Source organism: Cololabis saira, chromosome 13 (genome assembly GCF_033807715.1).
Source record: "Cololabis saira isolate AMF1-May2022 chromosome 13, fColSai1.1, whole genome shotgun sequence".
Taxonomy (NCBI): domain Eukaryota; kingdom Metazoa; phylum Chordata; class Actinopteri; order Beloniformes; family Belonidae; genus Cololabis; species Cololabis saira.
Genome location: NC_084599.1, coordinates 3,111,747 through 3,133,384, shown reverse-complemented (window position 1 = coordinate 3,133,384; position 21,638 = coordinate 3,111,747). Strand labels below are relative to the sequence as shown.

The following is a 21,638-nucleotide window of genomic DNA, read 5'->3' as shown; positions in this document are numbered from 1 at the left end:
GGGACTTCCCCAGGAGAACGCTGCATTGTAACCAGATGAACAGTGTTGCTGTAAACAGGGTTTCTAAGTATGACACGTTTGTTAAAGGTTATGTGAGAAGCAGCGTCTGCCTGGCGTGTTCAGCAGCAGCCGTTTCTCACAACACATCCTGCTGCCGGGCTTCTTATCTGATGCTGCTTCTGCTTTACGGACTAACACGAGTCTAGCAGAGACTTTTATCCTGGTAGATCCAGCACTCCACACAGAAAACACTACAGGAAAAAGCCTCGTTGCCACGGTAACCGTCGTCTTTGACAGACTCAGAGTTGACTTGAGTTTTCATCAGAGCCAGAATAGAAAACAGTTGAATCACACAGGACTGTACAGTGTTTCCATTTGGACTTTAGATTGTATTCATACCTAATACTGGTATTGGTACTTACTCATAGTTAGGGCTGGGGATCCATTCAAATGTCAAGAATCGATTCAATTCCCATTCTTAAGATTTGGAATCGATTATCAAGATTTGATTCGATTCCGATATTGATTTGGGTTAGTGTTATTAAAACAGTTTTTTGAGCTGTTGCATGAATGATATGACTGTAGTTCTGCAACATATTAATACTAGTATTATATTGAGATTAAACAGCAAGTATTGCAGCTAATGATGCTGTAAGGACCAATCAGCTCCCAGAATGCTGATAGAACTGCTTTAGGAAACATCGTGTGGCAGAATTACCAAACGGAAAAAAATTGAGAATTTGGCTTTTAGAGAAGAACAGTATATAAAGTAATGAAATATAGACAATTTATGCAATTATAACTGAAAACTAATGTTTTCATACCTTTAAACACATTTAAAGGCAAAAACATAACACCAGTTATTCTTGTGTCCAACAAAACATTCCTTTTTTGGGCATACACAAAAAAATACCAAAAGTTGTAATGTAATGATGAAGAAAAGAAATCGATCTTTAGACATACGAATCGAGTTTTAGGAATGAATGAGAATCGATTTAGAATCGGAAAATAATTTTTTTTTTTTCAGCACAGTCTTACTGATATTCTTATCAATACTACTGTTAATAGCTTAAAGCCAAACGTAAAGACATGACACATGAATATGGGGAACATTTCAGCAGCTTGAACAGATTCAGATTTAAATCCATTTCTCTGTAACTGTCATCTGCTTGTGCTAGTAAAGAATACTACTGTCCTCATGCAGTTAAACATATTTGCATAACATCCTCCTGTTAGTTAAGTGTCTTCATTTGTTTTTAACGTAGTGACCTCAGATCTGCATGAACTCTATTGCTCTACGATGCTCTGCAGGTTTCTGCACCATGTGAACTTGCAGCCGCATCACGTTCAGCTCTTCTTCTCTCTCTGCAGCTTCATCTGCAGAGTTGTGTAGTGCAGAGTTGTGTAGTGCAGAGTTGTGTAGTGCAGAGTTGTGTAGTGCAGAGTTGTGTAGTGCAGAGTTGTGTAGTGCAGAGACGGAGACCTGAGTCCACCGTCAAGGGCAAACTAGCAGTAGGAGTCAGGCTGCATGAGTTTAGGGAAGTGGTCTCTATTAATGATGGATATTAAGATAATTGTGCAGATTACAGCATATAAACATATGCAAGTATATGGTGTTAATGGTGCAAACATCTATGGAGCTAGAACAGTCTTAAAAGTGACAAATGCACACGCCAATCCACAAATGCATAGTTAGTTAGTTAGTTAGTTAGTTAGTTAGTTAGTTAATATTTATTCCGGTCAATCACAAACATAATATCAACAAACAAGACAACACAGGTTTTTCCTTGGTCAACATTGTGATTATTTTGACCGAAAAGGTCTGGGCTTGAAGCATAAAGATTATCTTGCCCACCTTTTAACAGAATAGAATATATAAAAAGAACAAATGAAGTATCATAAGGCTTCACGTGCGTAGGACAAGATATACAAATGTATTTTTGATGCACACACAAATATAACCTGATTTACAAAAGTTTTTTTCTCTGTGAGCTGCGCTGGATTTGTGTGTGACTTTTGAGACTCCCCTGACGTGACTCGATCCACAAATACGTTTTTATTAACACAGAAGGATCTGCAACCAATCACATGTCTTCCTTTGTTTCAGCCAATCATAAGAGCGCACCCCACGTGGGGGACGATTTACTCTAAACCAATCAGATTAAAGGGGCAGAGACTCCTGCTGTTGGAGCCTGAGTTTGTTCACGGTGTAAACACACACTGAGAAAGGAATGGCTGTACTGAGGAGTAAACTCACTCTCAGGACAGAACAGTCTCCTGCTCTGTTGGTTTCAGCAGAACAGCTCAATTATATTAGGAAAGTACCCAGTGGTTTTTCTGAAAATAGTTTGAAAGCGACACTACGTAACTTTTCCACCTTAATATCATATTTCATCATCATCATTGTGATGGTACATCAACTTCCAACAGGTTTAATGAACCTCTGTCATGGTCTGAGGGGTCTGTATCTCCTTCACTGGTACTATGTAACTTTGAGGAGCATGGTAGGAACCCTTCCACACTAAAAACTACACATTTTTACGGCTTTGACTGCTTTACGGCATACGTCACTTCCCCCTCCTTCCCGATTCGCAGTCGAGACGAAAATGGGCGGGGCGTGGAGCGCAGAGCTCCGCAGAAGCTGGTAACCTGTTGCTGCGTTGTGGCTGCAGCAGCTCCACATAACAGACATGGGGAAAAGATCGCTAATGGTTTAACTTTTCACCGCTTTCCTGCTCGGAGGCAGAACCACGGAGGCCAAGTATCTGATATAACAGAGTAAAAGAGTGAAAGAGTCGTCGGCTCGCTTGGATCGCGGCTGTAACGACCAAACACCTTCCACACAGTAAACCACAAACACTCACACAGACCGGGGTCGGATCAAAACACAGGTTTTATTCCCCACTTCTCCAGCTAAACACAGTTGCTGGCCAGCTCTCTGCGGTGCAATTAACCCCAATCTTCAGATAAAACTAGTTTGTTGAGGAAAAAATATTAACTCTTATTTGTAGCTGCAGAGGAAAAAAATAATCTCACGAGGAAAACCAAAATATTGCTCACGCCTCGGAGCCTCTTCACCATAATATAGCAGTCAAAAGAAAAGAAAAGAGAAGTAAGAGGGATACAAAACATGTACTGTATGTTGTACTATTATACTCATTTATTGAAACACGTGGCGAGTCAAACATTTACCAAAGCAGCTGCCAAACACTCCTAAACAAGGTAGCCGGAGACGGTGGTTCTGCAGAACTGCGGCTGTAAATCCTTCTAAAGAGTGCAGCTCTGACGAGGAGCTCCATTCTTTAGTAGGGATTTCATATGGATCCAGACCGTTAATAATCATTATTTTCTCCATATACCGCTCCCTGGCTTCCTTGTTTAAGGTATCCCGGTAAATTCCAGTTCCTTTCCAGCAGTTTAACTTTTTATTTTTGCGTTCCGTCTGTTCACTTGGTGAAACAGAAAAGTCCGTCCCGTCTTCATTCGCTATCAAAACAAATGCACGCGACGGGACAGGAGTTTTCCGGCAGTACGCGCTGGTGCTCATGGGAAACGTAGTGTTCTTTCTGGTAAAGCACCACCACTTTTGTCCAAAAGATGCTGCCAAACTCAGAAAAGCTGAAAGTTACGTTGTGCTGCTTTTAAAGGCAGTTTTTTTTTTATACCTATAAAGGAACTGATTCTGCCCCAAGGTGTGTGTGTGTGTGTGTGTCTAGTACCTACTCGTCTCCACTCGCCTCGCCCTCGTTTCTTTTCAACACCCAGATCAGAAGTAGGAGGTTGGAGTGAAGCTGCTGTGACGTATTTGATTGTGTGATGTAAATGAAGAAGAGAACAACACTAAAGATGTAGAACCTGGAGGAGATGATAGATGTGCTGCTGGGTCTGTGACTTGTGTTTGATATCAAGTTAAAAAATGAGAGTGAGAGAAGCTTCAAGTGGCAACGCTTTTTTTTTTTAGTTTGTCTCGTCGCTGCTGAAAAGTCAGCTGGAGCCGTGAGCAGCTATGAAGAGACAGAGTTCCTGGTAGATCTGGTCGTTCCTTATCTCCGTCTAGATCCCTTTTTAATTCTCTCCTCAGCACCAGGTTTATGAACATCTGACCCTCAGAGTTGGATCATGAAACAGACTTTTGCTGCCATTGCTGGTTGAATAAAATGAACAAGAATCCGTCAGAGTCTCTTTCTCTGATTTCCTCCTCCTGACTCAGACGTCTGACTCCAACCCCCCGACCAATCGGTGGCCTGTAGTGTGATGATGTCAGATACAGCCGACTCAGCAGCTTAGAACCTCGGCAGAATAGTTACAGAAAAGTATCTACTCGACACGTTAGACCCCTGGTGGAAAAGAACAGAGTCGGGTGGAGTCGGGCTGAGTAGGTACTGGTGGAAAAGCTCCATAATGACTCTCACATCTGTGGGATCATTTTTAGGTTGCACCTTGTAAACTGGGCTTTCCGTTGCTTTGAGCCTCAGAGGGCACAGGCTGCTCTACATGCAACCTTCACCTTCACTGATGCTCCTTCACTCACATATACTAACCACTGAACTGGGATCATGGTCATGAAATCTTAGTTCAGATTGAAAACAAAAACAGTCCCCAGATAATTAACTCCTTACTGTTATTACAACACAATATACCCGTTTTAATTTGCACCTAAACCTAGGGCTGGGCGATATATATCTATATATGTATATCTAATATATATATATATATATATATATATATATATATATATATATATATATATTAGGGGTGTAACGGTACACAAAAATCTCGGTTCGGTACGTACCTCGGTTTGGAGGTCGCGGTTCGGTTCATTTTCAACCCCTTGCTCCCGGTGTCACACCAACGCAGAACCGACGGCGTAGGGTACGTGGCGACGCACACCGCACCGCGACCCTACGCCGTCGGCTACGCCGTCGATTTAACGCAGAACCATAATTCAGGCGAAGCTGCAGTCTGTCTACGCTGATACTGACACACCGGGTCGGAACGGATTTGGTCGGCTACAACTGTTGCTTGTTGTTTCTCCATGGTTGTGATTGAGAGGTTCCATGGTTGTGATTGACAGGTTCCATGGTTGTGATTGACAGGTTCCATGGTTGTGATTGACAGGAAGAGGAAACTCCTCCCACGTTCATTTCTGACCAATGAGAGAACAGTTGGTTCATGGCATTTGTTATCAGCTTTGAACCGCTACAGACGGTTGCCTTGTGAACACAAACCCCTCAAACGAAAAACAAAACAACTGTATCGATTTAGCCCCTGAATCGGATCAAAACAAATGGGCCACAGGTCTGGAAGCATCCTTATTCAACAGGCAGTGGCAGCAAAATCTGTTTGATGATCCAACTCTGAGGTGCAGATGTTCATAAACCTGGTGCTGAGGAGAGAATTAAAAAGGGATCTAGACGGCGATAAGGAACGACCAGATCTACCAGGAGCTCTGTCTCTTCATAGCTGCTCACGGCTCCAGTTGACAAAATAGAAAATCACCGCTTGAAGCTTCTTTCACTCTCATTTTTTAACTTGATATGGAACACAAGTCACAGACCAGCAGCACATCTATCATCTCCTCCAGGTTCTACATCTTTAGTGTTGTTGTCTTCTTCATTTAGATACACAATCAAATACGTCACAGCAGCTTCACTCCAACCTCCTACTTCTGATCTGGGTGTTGAACGAGGTAAAGAACCGAGGTCAAGGCGAGTGGAGTCGGACTGAGTAGGTACTAGTGGAAAAGTGGCACTAGTGCGAGCTGTGGTCTGTTGTCTGACGTCCTCCGACATGCCTCCAATTTGCCTTCTTCTTGTGTCATTTGACAGAGGTCTAGTTTTGAGTTTACGGGCTGTGGATTGATCCCAAACATCTCTGAGCACGTCCATAGCTGCAGGTAACATGATGTCCTCTGCAAAGGTGTGGGGCTTTTTTAAATCGGCAATACGATGTGCCACCTCATAAGATGCACGCAGTGCCAGTTCTGGCTTCAAGCACGGACAAGTAAGACACTTTTGGGTCGTCAGGTCTGAAGTCGTCTTCTCAAGTACTCAACAGGTTTATCTTTGAGAGAGTGCTGTTTTGTTTCTAAGTGCCGCTTCAGTTCTGAGGGCTTCATGCTTTTATGTGAGGTTTTTGTTCTCCTTGGTCTTTAAGATAAGAAAATCCATATCTCACATATTCTTGGTTGTGTCTGCGTTTGGCCATGCTCAACATCTGTAAACAAACTTTGCAGGTCTCTATGGTTGAACTGGCAGGTGTCCACTCACAATACGGGGCAGTATCGCCATCTACTGTTAAGGAGTATGAATTTTTTTTTTCTAAAGCATTTCTTTCCCCACACGAAAACGGGTCTGCGACCCACTTTTGGGTCGCGACCCACCAGTTGAGAACCACTGCTCTAATTGAGAGAGCTGTGGCTCACAGCGGCGGGGGGGAGCAGCACCTCCACACTGCTTCCATGCTCATTAAGTAATATAGGAGGCAGGAATGTGCAATTTGGGCCACATAAGATCTCAAACATAATATCTCAAACCTCAAACCAAAACTTGATTTGCAATTTCAATTGATTTTATGTTCTGTTTTTTAACAAAAGTTATTTTTTCTAATTGTGGAATGAATAACTAACAATTAACAACGACTTTAGGTTATGTAAAAAAATAAAGAACAGTCTTAACTTTTAAGACTGGATTTATACTGAAATAAATGATAAGCATTGAATTACCTAAATAAAAAGCAGTAAAGCATGAGATGCATCTTTGTGGGGACATAAAGCTTCATGGGTGCTGCTATTGTTGCAGCTTGCAGTGAATGACACCCGCTTCTGTCATTTGCAGAAAGGCTGAATTATGGTTCTGCGTTAAATTACACACCGTAGCCTGACGTGCAGCTGAAGCAGTGGTGAACTTTCAGCGCTCTTTTCTTCATGTGTGTGTGATTTTTTTTATTTTTTATTTTTTGGGTTGTTTTGTTTTTTTGCACAATAGTTGTCCTTATCTCTTTGATTCACTGTGACTGGAAAAACCGGAAGCTAAACAAAGTATCAACTAGAGTTCTGGGGGGTATTGCACCGCGGAGAAATGGAATGACGGAGAAGTCAGAAGGGTTCACGACGGCGTCACGGCAATGGCGTAGGCTCTGCGTTGGTTTAACGCAGAACCTTAATTCAGGCTTAAAAGCGTAGGTCTCGAGACCCAATCCAGGAAGTGGACCGAAACGCAAGGCATTGGGGGTAAACATAACCTAAAGAAACGTAACCTTAAGAAGTAGCAGGATTTCCGTGTGAAGCTGAGGTAAACGCTCTGATAGAAGTGTAGTGAGGGGAAAATGTGTCACCACTGCTGGTAAACGCTCCCAAAAGCAGTGACGTATCCATGCTTTTACTTGGCAGTCTCACCAACTCTGCTCAGAACCAGAGACAGACCCAAGGAAGTGAAGGATAAAAGAATCCATAGAAGCAGCACTAAGAGTAAACAGTGGATTCACATCATTGAAAGTGGGGGAAAACAGGAAAGATGTACTGGTGTGAGAGAAGGAATCTTGGAAAAAAGTGTTCATGTTCAGAGTGGATCTGAACAGGAGAAAATGGAAAAAGGATTGTGAAGAAAATACAATAAGTACAGTAGGACAGATTGTGACTGGCGTGTATTCCACTGCTCTTCTGATGCTGCTGCATCCTGACTCTGTAGCGTCTTTTTCTTCTAAAGCCGCGGTGCAGGAGTGTTTTTTCCAGAGAAGAAAATAGTTATGGGTCGTTGTTGTTGCTCTTTTTTCTTCTGGGCAAAAAGATTCTTCTAAACCGACACCGTGGATTATATCTGAGACTGTAATGAACGATTCATCAAAGGCTCCCGCTCTTGAGCTGCTGCTGAAGCTCATTGGCTCATTGGCCAGGGATTACTGTACTTTATTCTCAAGCTGAGCATTACTGTTGCTTCTTTTAGGGTATGTCCACTTTTCATGTAGATTGTAAATATGAGCGGTGTAAAGGTTATCCAGCATGCGTTTGTTGCTAAAGATGTAGTTACATTGGCATGCATATCAAATGAAATGTGACATAAACTGATGCTGGACTTAAAAGCTGTCTGATCAAACAGTGATCAATGACGTGTAAAAGAACCTCAAACAAGGTCTTTACAAAACAAAGACAAAGCAAGGCCAGTCAGATATTTGGAGAAACTGCATTTAGTGTCTGTGGAGCATCTTGGAAGAGACGAGGGATTGGAACCAGCAGTCGGGCATTCTCTTCCTCCACAGATATGTAATGGCTAAATGGTTAATTTGTTAAATTAATTTGTTTAATTCGTTAACTTTGTTTATTTTTGTTGTTTATTAGTATTATTGGAGCCACTCCCAGCTACTCTCGTTGCTATAACCTCAATCACATAATTGATGCGTGTACGAAAGGTGAAATAGCTTGTGTGATGATGACAATGCTGGATTTGCATCTAATTTTGGGTCAGGTGCCTATGAACTGTCAATCATCCATCAAGCTATTATTGTGCGTCATGAATTCTCCGTGTTTTGTGGGTGCGGGCGGGAGTGGAACACACTCATTGTGGGTGCGGGCGGCAATGGTCAGAAATTCAGCGGGATGAAGAAAACCCTCCCGCGCAGGGCTCTAGTGTCGTTTATTCACTCAGATATTATGGAAGGACAGTCAACAACGCTTTGATGAATGTTTTGGATATCTGGAAAAACTATGAGTCAAAAATGATTCATCAGAAATAGGAAGTAACCTCCGTTGCATGTGGGTGCAGCAGCAGGAAGTTCCAGGACGCAGTCCCACGCGCTGTCCTCAACAGAGCGCCGTTTCCCTGGGGTTGGTCACACACTGTAGGGATTCTGGTAGTGCACAGCTTCCTTTTGTCGTTCCGGGAGATGTGATTGCCAGTTTCTGAAAACCAGAGGGCTTGCTCCAGTAAGAGCAGGGAGAGCCGTGGCCTCCTCAGCTCGCAGGAAGATGCTATGAGAGTTCAATTCAATTCCATTCAATTTTATTTATATAGCGTCTAATACAACAGATGTTTTCTCCAGACACTTTCCAGAGACCCAGAACATGAACATAAACCCCCGAACAATTGTAACAAACAATGGCAGGTAAAAACTCCCCTAGTGGGAGAAAAACCTTAAACCAAACAGTGGCAAGAAAAACTCCCCTTTTAGGAGGAAGAAACCTGGACCAGGACCTGGATCATAAGGGGGTAGAAACCAGGACCAGGATCATAAGGGGGGACCCTCCTGCCGAGGGCCAGACTGGGGGGTCGTGGACGTCAACAGCACAGCAGGCAGGAAGCAGCAGTGGGATGACCAGAGGGGAGGGGAGGGGGGGACCGCAGGCAGGTGGAAGCAGCAACGGGATGACCGGGGGTGGGGACCACAGGCAGGTGGAAGCAGCAACGGGATGACCGGGGGTTGGGACCGCAGGTAGGTGGAAGCAGCAGCGGGATGACCGGGGGTAGGGACCGCAGGCAGGTGGAAGAAGCAACGGGATGACCGGGGGTGGGGACCACAGGCAGTTGGAAGCAGCAGCGGGATGACTGGGGGTGGGGACCGCAGGCAGGTGGAAGCAGCAGTGGGATGACCGGGGGTGGGGACCGCAGGCAGGTGGAAGCAGCAGCGGGATGACCGGGGGTGGGGACTGCAGGCCAGCACGCAGCTCCCGAAGCTCCGGCCCAATCAGCAAGCCCCTGGTTAGGTTCAGGGTCGGGGGAAAGGTTGAGAAGGGGCAGGGCCAGGGAGAGGAGTCTTGACGGACAGATCTCTCCCCCGCCTGACCGGGCCGTTACCCTACCCCTCTCACTCCCATGCTGCAGGTTCCGGTGTTGTGCATTCAGAGATGAGGCATTTGAAGAGGATGCACCAGTACTTATTGCCCACCAAGGTTTCTGCACATCAGGAGGGACCACAACTGGTTTTCAGGGTTGAATACCGATGAGGGAGGGGGGTGCTACATCATTCAAAATACAAAGCCTTTTCCTTTGTTGGTTTCTTTGTCTCCCAACCATGTGTCCAGGCTCAGTTTGTGCCTGCCCTTTCTTGCTGGTAACACATGGCCATCGTCCACACTCATGTGCTTGTCCATATTTGATATATGCATCAGTATCAGGCAAATGTATTACAAAAAGTGACTTCTGTAAAATGTCATTGTGATTTTTAGCTTCTCAGATCTGATTTTAAAGCCTTTGACTCTTTGGTTGCAGGTTCTGAGCCCATGCTACAAAGTCCCGACTGAGTGTGTTGGTGGTGCAGAGTGCATACGGACTTACTACTGTGGTGAGTACTCTGAAGCCCAAACGTTTGACATGTGAGTGCACACTTCACCTTTCAAAGGAGGACACGGAATACTCCCAACTCTCTGACAAGGCAGCCCATGTTGGTCAGCCCTTCAGTGGCCACGGTTACAGGATGTTTTTAATTCGGAATTAATTATTCCGAATTAAATAATTCCAAATTAAACTATTTTCCTTCGAGTTTACATGGAAATAGTAATTCTGAATTGAGGTTTGCATGGAAAACACGTTTGATGGTCTTTCTCCAATTCCTCTCCAGGTCTGGGGGTTGGGAAGGTTCTGATTGGATAGGGGGGGGACCGGAAGTTAAACTACCGGAAGAAAAACTAACTTACAACCTACAACTTTGAAAATCTCACAATTTTGATGTTTCCTGTTTCCATCTGTTCTTTTAATGATTTCTATTTATTAAATAAATGGTCTCTGCTCTTGACTAGCGTTTACTGCGTGCTGCATCTTGAAACTTTGTTTGGAAAAACAGCCCAGCGTGGAATATAAGATCATGGAGACAGACGGGCGAGGGAACGAGCAGAAAGAAAGACCGGAATTAATTTAAGGCGGAATGAGTGTGTACATGTATACTTAAACCAGCCACTTACTTCTGAATTAAGTTTAATTCGGAATGGCCATTTTGATTCGGAATTAAGCATGAATTAAGGTTCTGCGTCAAATCGACGCCGTGCCTACGCCGTCACCGTGACGCCGTCACCGTGACGCCGTCGTGAACCTTCGGACTTCTCCGTCACTCCATTTCTCCGTGGTGCAGTACCCCCCGCGACCGCTAGTTAGCGATCTTTTCCTGAATGGTTTATCCGACTTTCCCGGTCACAGTGAATCAAAGAGATAAGGACAACTATTGTGCAAAAAAACAAAACAAAAAAAATCACACATAAACGAAGAAAAGAGGCTGATAGTTCACGACTGCTTCAAACCGGAAACCGGAAATGCGTTGCTTCCAAGCGAACCAATCACAGCCCTCTCGTCTGCGTTTGGTCTGCGTCGCATCGACGCGTAGTTACAATTTTTGGGAGGTGCAGGTCAGTGACGGCGTCAGTGACGGCGTGTGGTCTGCGCGACGCGTACCACACACCGTAGGCACGGCGTCGTTTTGACGCAGAACCATAACTCAAGCTTTAGGTGTTTACGTGGTCTTTTTTTAATCGTTTTAAATCGGATTTAATTTTAATTCTGAATTAAAGAGGAATTAAACTTCCCATGTAAACGCACCCAATGATAATGTTGTTTGAAAAACAATCAAACACCCTGTTGTCTTAAGGAATGACTGAGCACATTGCATTTGTCTCTTATTAAAGGGCTAAGCCGCAGCTGGTTGTTGTTTCATGTTCTGGTTCAAGTTCTGAGAAAGGTTGGACCAGATCCACGTACGTTATTGTTGTTAACTTGTTGAGAATGAATATATATCGTTGCAGCCGCTCCTCAATATATACTAGGGCTGAACCATTAATTGTATTTGCGATAATATCGCGATGTGATAAAACAAGATTTTCTAACCGCAAAGGCTGCGATTTGACCAGTCACGTGATCTGGTCACGTGACCTGGTTTGCAGCCCGTCAGCTCATCAGGAGGAGAGGTTAAAGGTTAAAGAGCGGCTACCGTTTGTTCATTGCTGCTTCGTTTTGTTAACTCTGAGCTTTGTTGGTTTGTTTGTTAGTTTGCTGGTGGTTTTTTCTCCCTGTTATTTGTGAAGAAGTTCTGAGTTTCCTGTGAGGAAGGTTTTTTTGTTCCCTGTGGGATTTTTTCTGTGTTTTTCTATTAAACTACGCCTCGTTTTGGCTAAAGTTTAACCCGGTTTGGTGTCGTGTGATTGGGTTCAGAGAGAACGATCCATAACACTGGTGTGTACAGACGTGTGTACACGTGTTAAAGAGGTAAAGCCAACGATCTGTTTTCTTTATTGTTGTAATCTGTGCTTTATATAAATCTGACATTGTTTATTATAAAACAGACTGATTTATTGCTTGTGTAGTTGAAAACTACATGAGAACAGGGCCTTGAAAAAATAATCGCATATTAAATCGCAATATTGAGGAAAAAAATCGCAATTAGATTATTTTGAAAATAATATAAACCACTAATAGATTTGTCTTTTACGCATGTTTTCCTCTTGGTGAAAGCCTGAATATACTGTATGTTGCCACATGCACTCACTTTTCCTACTGTTGCAGATCTGCATGTAGCAGCTTTAAACGACACCCACTTTAACTCACACACGCTCAACTTTCATGGACACACAGATCAATACACAATCATACATGGGTGGGGCTCGCCGGACTGAACTGGTGCCTACAACATTTACACCTCTGGACTTATTAAAGACTATTGAAGTAACAATTAAGATTCTCCCTGGTGATCATTATAGCTTCTTTATGCTCTGATATCATTATTTGGGGCGGCAGCAGCTCAGGTGGTAGAGCGGGTCGTCCAATGATCAGAAGGTCAGCAGTTCGAATCCCGCTCTGTCCCAGCTGCTGTCGTAGTGTCCTTGGGCAAGACACCTTACCTACCTTGCCCCGTGTGAATGTGTTTGAGTGTGTATGAATGTTGGTGGTGGTTGGAGGGGCCGTTAGGCGCGGTATGGCAGCCACACTTCTGTCAGTCTGCCCCAGGGCAGCTGTGGCTACAAACGTAGCTACCACCACCAGTCAGGATGTGTATGAATGAATAATGGTCTAAGTGTAGCACTTTGAGATTCATTGAATGGAAAGTTTCTACAAGTTTAATGCATTATTATTATTATTATTATTATTATTATTATTTAGTGCGTAGCTTAGTGCTATTGATTAGTTGTTAGGCTGAGCTGAGATTCCTCCATGTGACACCACCGTGTTGGCAGGTGGCCTTGTGAAAGTCAGTTCAGACTTACCAGAGGATTTCTGGGTGCAGGGTGTTAAGCTGTAAAAGGCTGGTGTGTTGGGCAGCAAAGGGCAGACAGGGATTGGAACCTGCGCCAGCCGCATGGGGGTGCAACCATAGACATATAAACGTAGACGCCGCATCGAGTGTTCCTCCCCGCTGCTGTGATACGTTAATGTCGCCGCCATATTGGATGTTCAAGACTGCGCTGTAAACTAATACAAGTAAATGGACTTATTTTCATAAAGCTCCTTTCTACAAAGAAATGTACGCTTTACGTCTCATTTATTCATTCACACACGCACTAATATACTTGGGAAACAGTTAGGCACCAAATATAATATATTTAATTTTCTCAGATGGCAAAAATAAGAACTTTATTGATCCCACATAGGAGTAATTCATGTTATATCAGCTATAGAGAACAAGGTAGTGCAGAAAAACAATATATATCCCCCTCACAAAAATAAGAAAAATATTTTCCCACGAGTCTCTTTATCAAACCATTCTCAAAATGGTTTGATACCAAAACCGAGTCCGGTGACACCACCAAGACTCTTTATGTGAAACCATTCGAAAGTTATGGCAGAAAGTAGGAACTATCAAATATGGACCAATCAGATTATTATTATATTTCTTTATTTGGTATGGACATCACAATAACATAGGACAAACCAAATGCACTGTTTGAGTGTTTTAGCATACATGCTAATTTGCAACACTTGTCCACAGGAGGCTTTTAAAAAAATAATATAAATACAATACAATAAGATATACAATAAAATTAGAGGATGACATAAGATATAAAGCGAAGACAACATTCAAGAGCAGAACCAGACCTGACCTATTCATGTAGGCACTAGTGCTGGGCGGTATACCGGTTCATACCGAATACCGGTGTTTATTTTTCTTATGATATGAATTTTTCATATACCGTAATACCGGTGAGTAGCGCACACAACGTTGGGAGCGCCGCGCAGCGCGGCGGAACGCTGCGCCGCTGGACCCTGTTTGTGGGGACTGTTTAGCGAGTGAGCAGTGAGCAGAGCCGGCAGGGAAAAGTCAACAGTACCGCGTGTAACCTAAATCTACCATGGCCTCAGCCTTAGGGCTCGGCCAAGTGAGGCTTTATAAATATATGGGCTTTATACATTTATTAAATATATGAGCTGCGCGCGGCGAGGAGTACGAGCCGGGCGCACAGTGAGTCGCGCTGTGAAGCCTGATTTATGGTTCCGCGTTGAATCGAGGCGGAGCTGATTTCCCTGTGAGCAGTACTCGAGTTGAAATAAAAACGGTCCAAATCACCCCCCCTGAAATAAAAACGGTCCAAATCACCCCCCCTGAAATAAAAACGGTCCAAATCATCCCCCCCCCCGAAATAAAAACGGTCCAAATCATCCCCCCCCGAAATAAAAACGGTCCAAATCATCCCCCCTGTAAAACTGCCATCCCTCCTTTCCATCCCTTATGTCATTTCATCAATGAATGTGGTTTTACTGCTATTTCAACATTTAGAGTCATCACCAGAAAAATAACACCAGAAAAATAACTTATTTGAGCATTTTCACCTGTTTCAAGTAAATTTTCACTTGAAATAAGTAGTAAAATCTGCTAGTGGGACAAGATTTATCTTCTTATTACAAGCAAAAAAATCTTGTTCCACTGGCAGATTTTTCTACTTATTTCAAGTGAAAATCTACTTGAGACAGACTTGTGTAGTTGTAAAATACATGAGAACAGGACCTTGAAAAAAATAATCGCATATTAAATCGCAATATTGAGGAAAAAAAAAATCACAATTAGATTATTTTCAAAAATCGTTCAGCCCTACATTAGAATCATAAGTGCCGCCACCTCATTGTAAACGGCATCATTTTGTGAGGGCATGCAAACCTGTATTTATACTAGTGTGGACATTAATGTTTTTCTACAATATTTCGTCCTCATGACAGTAAAATAGGCCATTCTAAGCCAATTTACTGCAGCAATTCCTTTCCAAATCATTAGAAAATGTGGTTAACACCCAGTTGTGCATGAAAAAAAAAAATACCGTGATATACCGTGAAACCGATATAATTTTGAAAAATACCGTGATATAGATTTTTGGTCATACCGCCCAGCACTAGTAGGCACTGTTGTTTAGACTTGAGCCATAGTTTGAGTCCTCTGTTGAAAATATTGCCACACGTTTCTAATTTTAAATTAGTCGTTAAAGAATTCCAGAGTTTTGCACCCTTCACAGAAAAAACCGACTCACCAAAAGAGGTCTTATACTTTGGGATACGACAGTCACCATTGGTGCAGGCCCGTGTGGTTACTCTACCAGAGCTCTGATGCCTAATAACCACTTCAGAGAACAGGGGTGAAACATGATTATATAAACATTTAAAAACCAGTTTAAGACTACTAAAATTCACAAAGTTTTCAAAAGTTAAAAGGTTGTGTTTTCTTAAAATTTCACAGTGGTGCCATCTCATAGGTTTCTGATCCATAATTTTTATTGCCTGCTTGTATAAGGATGTTATAGGTTTTAGAGTTGTTTGAGAGGCAAATGACCATGATGTGATGCAATATGACAAATGTGAAAAGATCATTGCATGCATGTATAATCGAGCAGTTTGACATGACAAATTCCTTCGAATATAACGAAATACATTTAGATTTGGTTTGACCTTCTTGGAAATTTGCTTAACTTGACTGTTGAATTTTAAATTCTTGTCCAGAATAATGCCTAGGTACTTGACTTCGGTCACTACATAAATTTTTTCCTGGTCGATCCATACCTCAAATACGTCATTAGCAGCCCTATCACGTATAGAGAAACACATGGAGACAGTTTTCTTTACATTAAGAGTTAAATATGACAGCTCAAGCCATTTAAGAATGTTTAGTAGTGCCTGTGTCAGCTGCTCGCCTGCCAAGCTTGGTGTTTTTGCGGACACGTAGATGACAGTGTCATCAGCATACATCTGGCAGTTGACACGCGGACAGCAGTTTGGTAAGTCATTAATGTACATGGAAAACAACAGTGGTCCGAGTACAGACCCTTGTGGTACTCCCATGCTGTTAGTATGAAGGCTTGACTTCACCCCATTGACCCTGACACATTGATGAAGATGAAGATGAAGGGTGGGCGCGCTTTTTGGCGTCTAGTGTGGCCACGGTAACACTTTTGACTGAGAAAAGTAATGCGCGTAGTCGCAGGGTGGAGACGCACATTTTGATGTATAACACACCTGGGTGCACGTTACGGTTCGGGCCGTATTAACGGCCGAAGAAATGGCATAAATTGCGCCAAAATGACACGATTAATTCAAAATGGCCGTCTTCCTGTTCGGTTTCGGCCATGGCGCCAAGAGACTTTTCTTTAAGTTGTGACATGATACAGGTGTGTACCGATTTTTGTGCATGTACGTCAAACCGTATTGTGGGGCTTGAGGCACAAAGTTTTCCGGGGGGCGCTGTTGAGCCATTTTGCCACGCCCATTAATGCAAACCATGAAATATCACATTTTTCACCAGGCCTGGCTTGGTGCAAAATTTGTTGACTTTCGGGGCACGTTTAGGGGGAAAAAAGGCCCTCATTTTGTCGGAAAAAGAAAAAGGAGAAGGAGGAAAATAAAAACATCCCTACAGATACAACAGGGCCTTCACTGTCAGTGCTCGGGCCCTAATAACAATTACAGCCTTTTTGCACAGTTGTAATATGACTCATGAATTTCACTACTTTAGTAACATATAGAAAGCTGAACTGCCAGTTGTGTTAAAACATAAAGAAAAAATTATTTTGGCATTTCGCAAAGTCTATTTTGATGCTTCACTCTGGTTTTATCCACACTATATTTGATGTCTTTCTAAAGAGACTGCTGAAATGCACCTTTCTGTGACGGCTGAAAAGTGACGATAACTGATGCACGAGAAACATGACACAACTCTGAAACTAGGTCACTGGAAGAGATTGAGTTGGGGGGGTTTCAGCCATTCATCACTGTCCAGACTAATGGGTGAACGGTTGTAGACGCTCTGAGAAATGCAGGAGCTGTCTGAGAGTCGCTCCTGCTCTCTGTGGGCTCTGACTCGCTGCAACTTGGTTCTTTATTTCAGCCCTGTGATATTTTCTGTACTACATACAGCATCGCCATGGCATCTGAAGAATGCTGGTGTAACAGCTGTCTTTTTACTGGCTGCTGTAGAGAGAGCACTGAATGAGCAGCCCAAACTTTAACCTCCTGTTCCTTTTCATTTTTGGGTTCTTTACTCTTGCTTTAATGGACCTGTCACACCATGGATGCCATAGTGTGAAATAATAAGCAAATAAGCCGCTGTGCGTGGTTAAGTGTAAGGCCCAGTCTCAATCCCCCCCCTACTCCTATTTTTCAGTCCTATCCCTAAATTTTGCGCGTTCCCGTGAGGGTAGTGGTGTCCCAATTCCTCTTTGCATGTAGGGGGAGTGGACATAACGAGGGCTAGTGTGTATGAATCTAGCCCTTCAGAGCGAGGGTTTTCAGATGTTCACTAGCTGACCGAGGGCCACAGAAATTTCCCAGAATGCTTTTCGTCGTCATTTGCAGACTGAATCAAAAAAAAAAACATGGCGGACATTTCTTATTTTTTAGTGAATAAAATAAATATTTTGAGTTATTTTCTGCATAAAAATGCGTTTTGATTACATTTCTAGCGAGAAATATATATTTTACTTTCATAATAGTCACTCAGTGAATGTACATAATTACTCGCTTGCTCGTTGTTGCGAAGTCTTTTCAGGTTACGCAGCGACGCGCGCCGTACCCTACGCCGTACCCTACGCCGTACCCTACGCCGTACCCTACGCCGTACCCTACGCCGTACCCTACGCCGTACCCTACGCCGTACCCTACGCCGTACCCTACGCCGTACCCTACGCCGTACCCTACGCCGTACCCTACGCCGTACCCTACGCCGTACCGTACGCCGTACCCTACGCCGTACCCTACGCCGTACCCTACGCCGTACCCTACGCCGTACCCTACGCCGTACCGTACGCCGTACCGTACGCCGTAGGCTCTGCGTCGATTTAACGCAGAACCATAAATCAGTTCCCGAGCCGGCGGCTCTTCTCATCCCGAAAACGTCGGAGCAAATTTCTTAACAGGCGTTATTTGGATAAACTGAGCCCAGGTTGGGGATCTTAACGCTATTACGTTATTTTTATGCCTGAAAATATAAAAAAATATAACAAAAATATTAAAAATTAATAAAGTGGCATATTAACAGCGCTACAGCTGAAATTAAAACGGCTTTTATCTCTGGGCTTCCTGATATGGTGTGACGTATGTGCAAACGTAACTACGCAGTCGCTTAAGTACCTGAACGTAAACCACGCAGTGACGTAGCAAGCAAAATTTAGGGGTAGTGCTGAAAAGCAGGAGTAGTGGGAGTATTGGGACAGGGCCCTGGGAAGATTAAAAGGGCCCTAAAATCTGTGGCTTCATTTTTAGGGCTAGTGGTAGTGAGGGAGGGCTAGTGGTAGAATGTAGGGGGTGTATTGGGATTGGCCCTTAAAGTGATGGGTGCTCCGACTCAGATAACGGCTTCTAATGTGAAGCGGCCCAGCAGCTGTGGAGAGATAACCACCTCTGATTCACCTGCTGCACTCACACCGGCTTCAACCGCCGTCAAGTAAGGCCTTCCTGGCAAGGTTTCCATCCCGCCATCCGTCACCATGGAGACGGGCCTCCGTGACCTCACATAAACCTCACAGAAACCGCTGAGGCAGAGCTGAACACAGCCGTACCCGGGGAGAGGAAGGAAGCTGGGACAGCCATGTGCAGATTGCAGTTTGTTTCTTCTGTTGTTGGACCACAAACACCGGTTCTGAGTATTACATCAGTTGATTTTATTCTGATTCACAAGGTTGGGATTTAACTCACTCCTTTTTACTTTACAATAAAAAACATTTCTTATTCAAAATGGTTTAAAAACAAAACCATCACTGCTCTAGAGGAGATCTGCATGGAGGAACAGGCCAAAATACCAGCAACAGTGTAGAAAACCTTGTGAAGACTTACAGAAAACCTCTGAGCTCTGTCATTGATAACAAAGGGTATATAACAAAGTATCGAAATGAACTATTGTTATTGACCAAATACTTATTTTTCACTATAATTTGCAAGTACATTCTTTAAAAATCAGACAATGTGATTTTCTGGATTTTTATTTTTCATTTTGTCTCTCACAGTTGAGATTTACATGTGATGAAAATTACAGGCCTTTTTAAGTGGAATAACCTGACTAAACTTTTTTGCCCCACTATATATATATATGTATATATATATATGTATATATATATACACATAATATTTCTATGCTGGCAGTTGTCTTATTGATTAGCATGTTGGGTGATACCGACCCAACATGTTGGGTGATTAGATGTCCTGCCTGTCCACCTCAGTAAAACAGAAGGTGTGTGTCCGGTCCACCACGCGTCCCCCCCCCCTTACATTGTACTGGGAAACCCAAATGCTCCCATACGTGATTTAAACCAAGCCAGCGGCTCTTCTAACTCCACACTCTCCATTCTTCTTCTTCAGTGATGTGGGTTGCTGGCAGCTTTCAGGCTCATTACCACTACCTGGATTGACGCAAGGACTCAACTTTTTTTCTAAATACTCACTCAGGCGTATCCGTGTGATTGCGTGCACCGAACCGTGACGAATACACATACCCTACCACGTGCCTCACACGCATGCTTACACACACTTCTGTACGACCTGAACGATATGAAGGAAGCTGACAGCTCTACTCCTCCACTAGGCTTTATTCCGAAAAAGATTATTAAGCCAGTAATAGAGGCACTGAGTGGTACTGAGTACTGGCACTGAGTGGTAAAAACAGCTGCAACTAGTGGAGAAGACGGGATAACAGCCGATTATCGGCTTAAATTAAAGTCAGTTGGACTTGACAGTGACCTGTACAGTTACCCCAAGAACCGGTGGTCCATGGACATTAATATTTGGTACAGTTACCAAGAACCAGTATTCCATGGACATTAATATTTGGTACAGTTACCAAGAACCAGTGGTCCATGGACATTAATATTTGGTACAGTTACCAAGAACCAGTGGTCCATGGACATTAATATTTGGTACAGTTACCCCAAGAACCAGTGGTCCATGGACATTAATATTTGGTACAGTTACCAAGAACCAGTGGTCCATGGACATTAATATTTGGTACAGTTACCCCAAGAACCAGTGGTCCATGGACATTAATATTTGGTACAGTTACCAAGAACCAGTGGTCCATGGACATTAGTATTTGGTACAGTTACCAAGAACCAGTGGTCCATGGACATTAATATTTGGTACAGTTACCAAGAACCAGTGGTCCATGGACATTAATATTTGGTACAGTTACCCCAAGAACCAGTGGTCCATGGACATTAATATTTGGTACAGTTACCCCAAGAACCAGTGGTCCATGGACATTAATATTTGGTACAGTTACCAAGAACCAGTGGTCCATGGACATTAGTATTTGGTACAGTTACCAAGAACCAGTGGTCCATGGACATTAATATTTGGTACAGTTACCAAGAACCAGTGGTCCATGGACATTAATATTTGGTACAGTTACCAAGAACCAGTGGTCCATGTACATTAATATTTGGTACAGTTACCAAGAACCAGTGGTCCATGTACATTAATATTTGGTACAGTTACCAAGAACCAGTGGTCCATGGACATTAATATTTGGTACAGTTACCAAGAACCAGTGGTCCATGGACATTAATATTTGGTACAGTTACCCCAAGAACCAGTGGTCCATGGACATTAGTATTTGGTACAGTTACCCCAAGAACCAGTGGTCCATGGACATTACTATTTGGTACAGTTACCCCAAGAACCAGTGGTCCATGGACTAGTGCTGGGCGATTCTGGCCAAAATGAGAATCTCGATTTTTCTCCACAAGAATCTAGATCTACGATACGATTCTCAAACGATTTTCATTTTTCCATGAAAAATTTATTTTTTCATTCAACTACTTGCAAGGTAGCAGGCAACAACAGTGGGAGAAACATAAATGAACAACAACAAACTGCAAGTAAACTACTGTGGCTTCATTAAACAGTCACATTACTCAGTCAGTGCTGCTCACATAGTATATAATACATAAAATCAAACATCAAATTAAAGTGCTCTCACTCACTACTTGACCAACTACTCAAGTCTCTTTGGTAAGCGAAAATGAATACCGGTAAGTAACAAAAGCTTACTGTAATGCTGCCTCAGTGTCAGTGCTGCTGCTGAACATAAGTTGCACTGTTGCAGCTTTGCTATATCAAAATGTAAACTTGAAAACAAGCTTTGCCATCTCAAAATGTAAACTTGTCTTGACTTGTCGCGGGACCCAACGCAAATCTCGCGGGATCGGGCGGTTTGAATTTTGCTGCGGGCGGGAGCCAATGGATGTATTATAGAACGGAGCG

At 43.2% G+C, this 21,638-nt stretch overlaps 1 protein-coding gene across 1 annotated transcript in view; it reads left to right on the top strand.

Moving 5' to 3' along the window:
* The window catches only part of LOC133457663 (F-box-like/WD repeat-containing protein TBL1XR1), a 100,685-nt gene that overhangs the window by 31,378 nt on the left and 47,669 nt on the right, over nucleotides 1–21,638 (top strand). The window contains exon 2 of the mRNA XM_061736961.1: nucleotides 10,203–10,275. The gene's annotated coding sequence lies outside the window, so the exon portion shown is untranslated. The remainder of the gene's footprint in view (nucleotides 1–10,202; nucleotides 10,276–21,638) is intronic.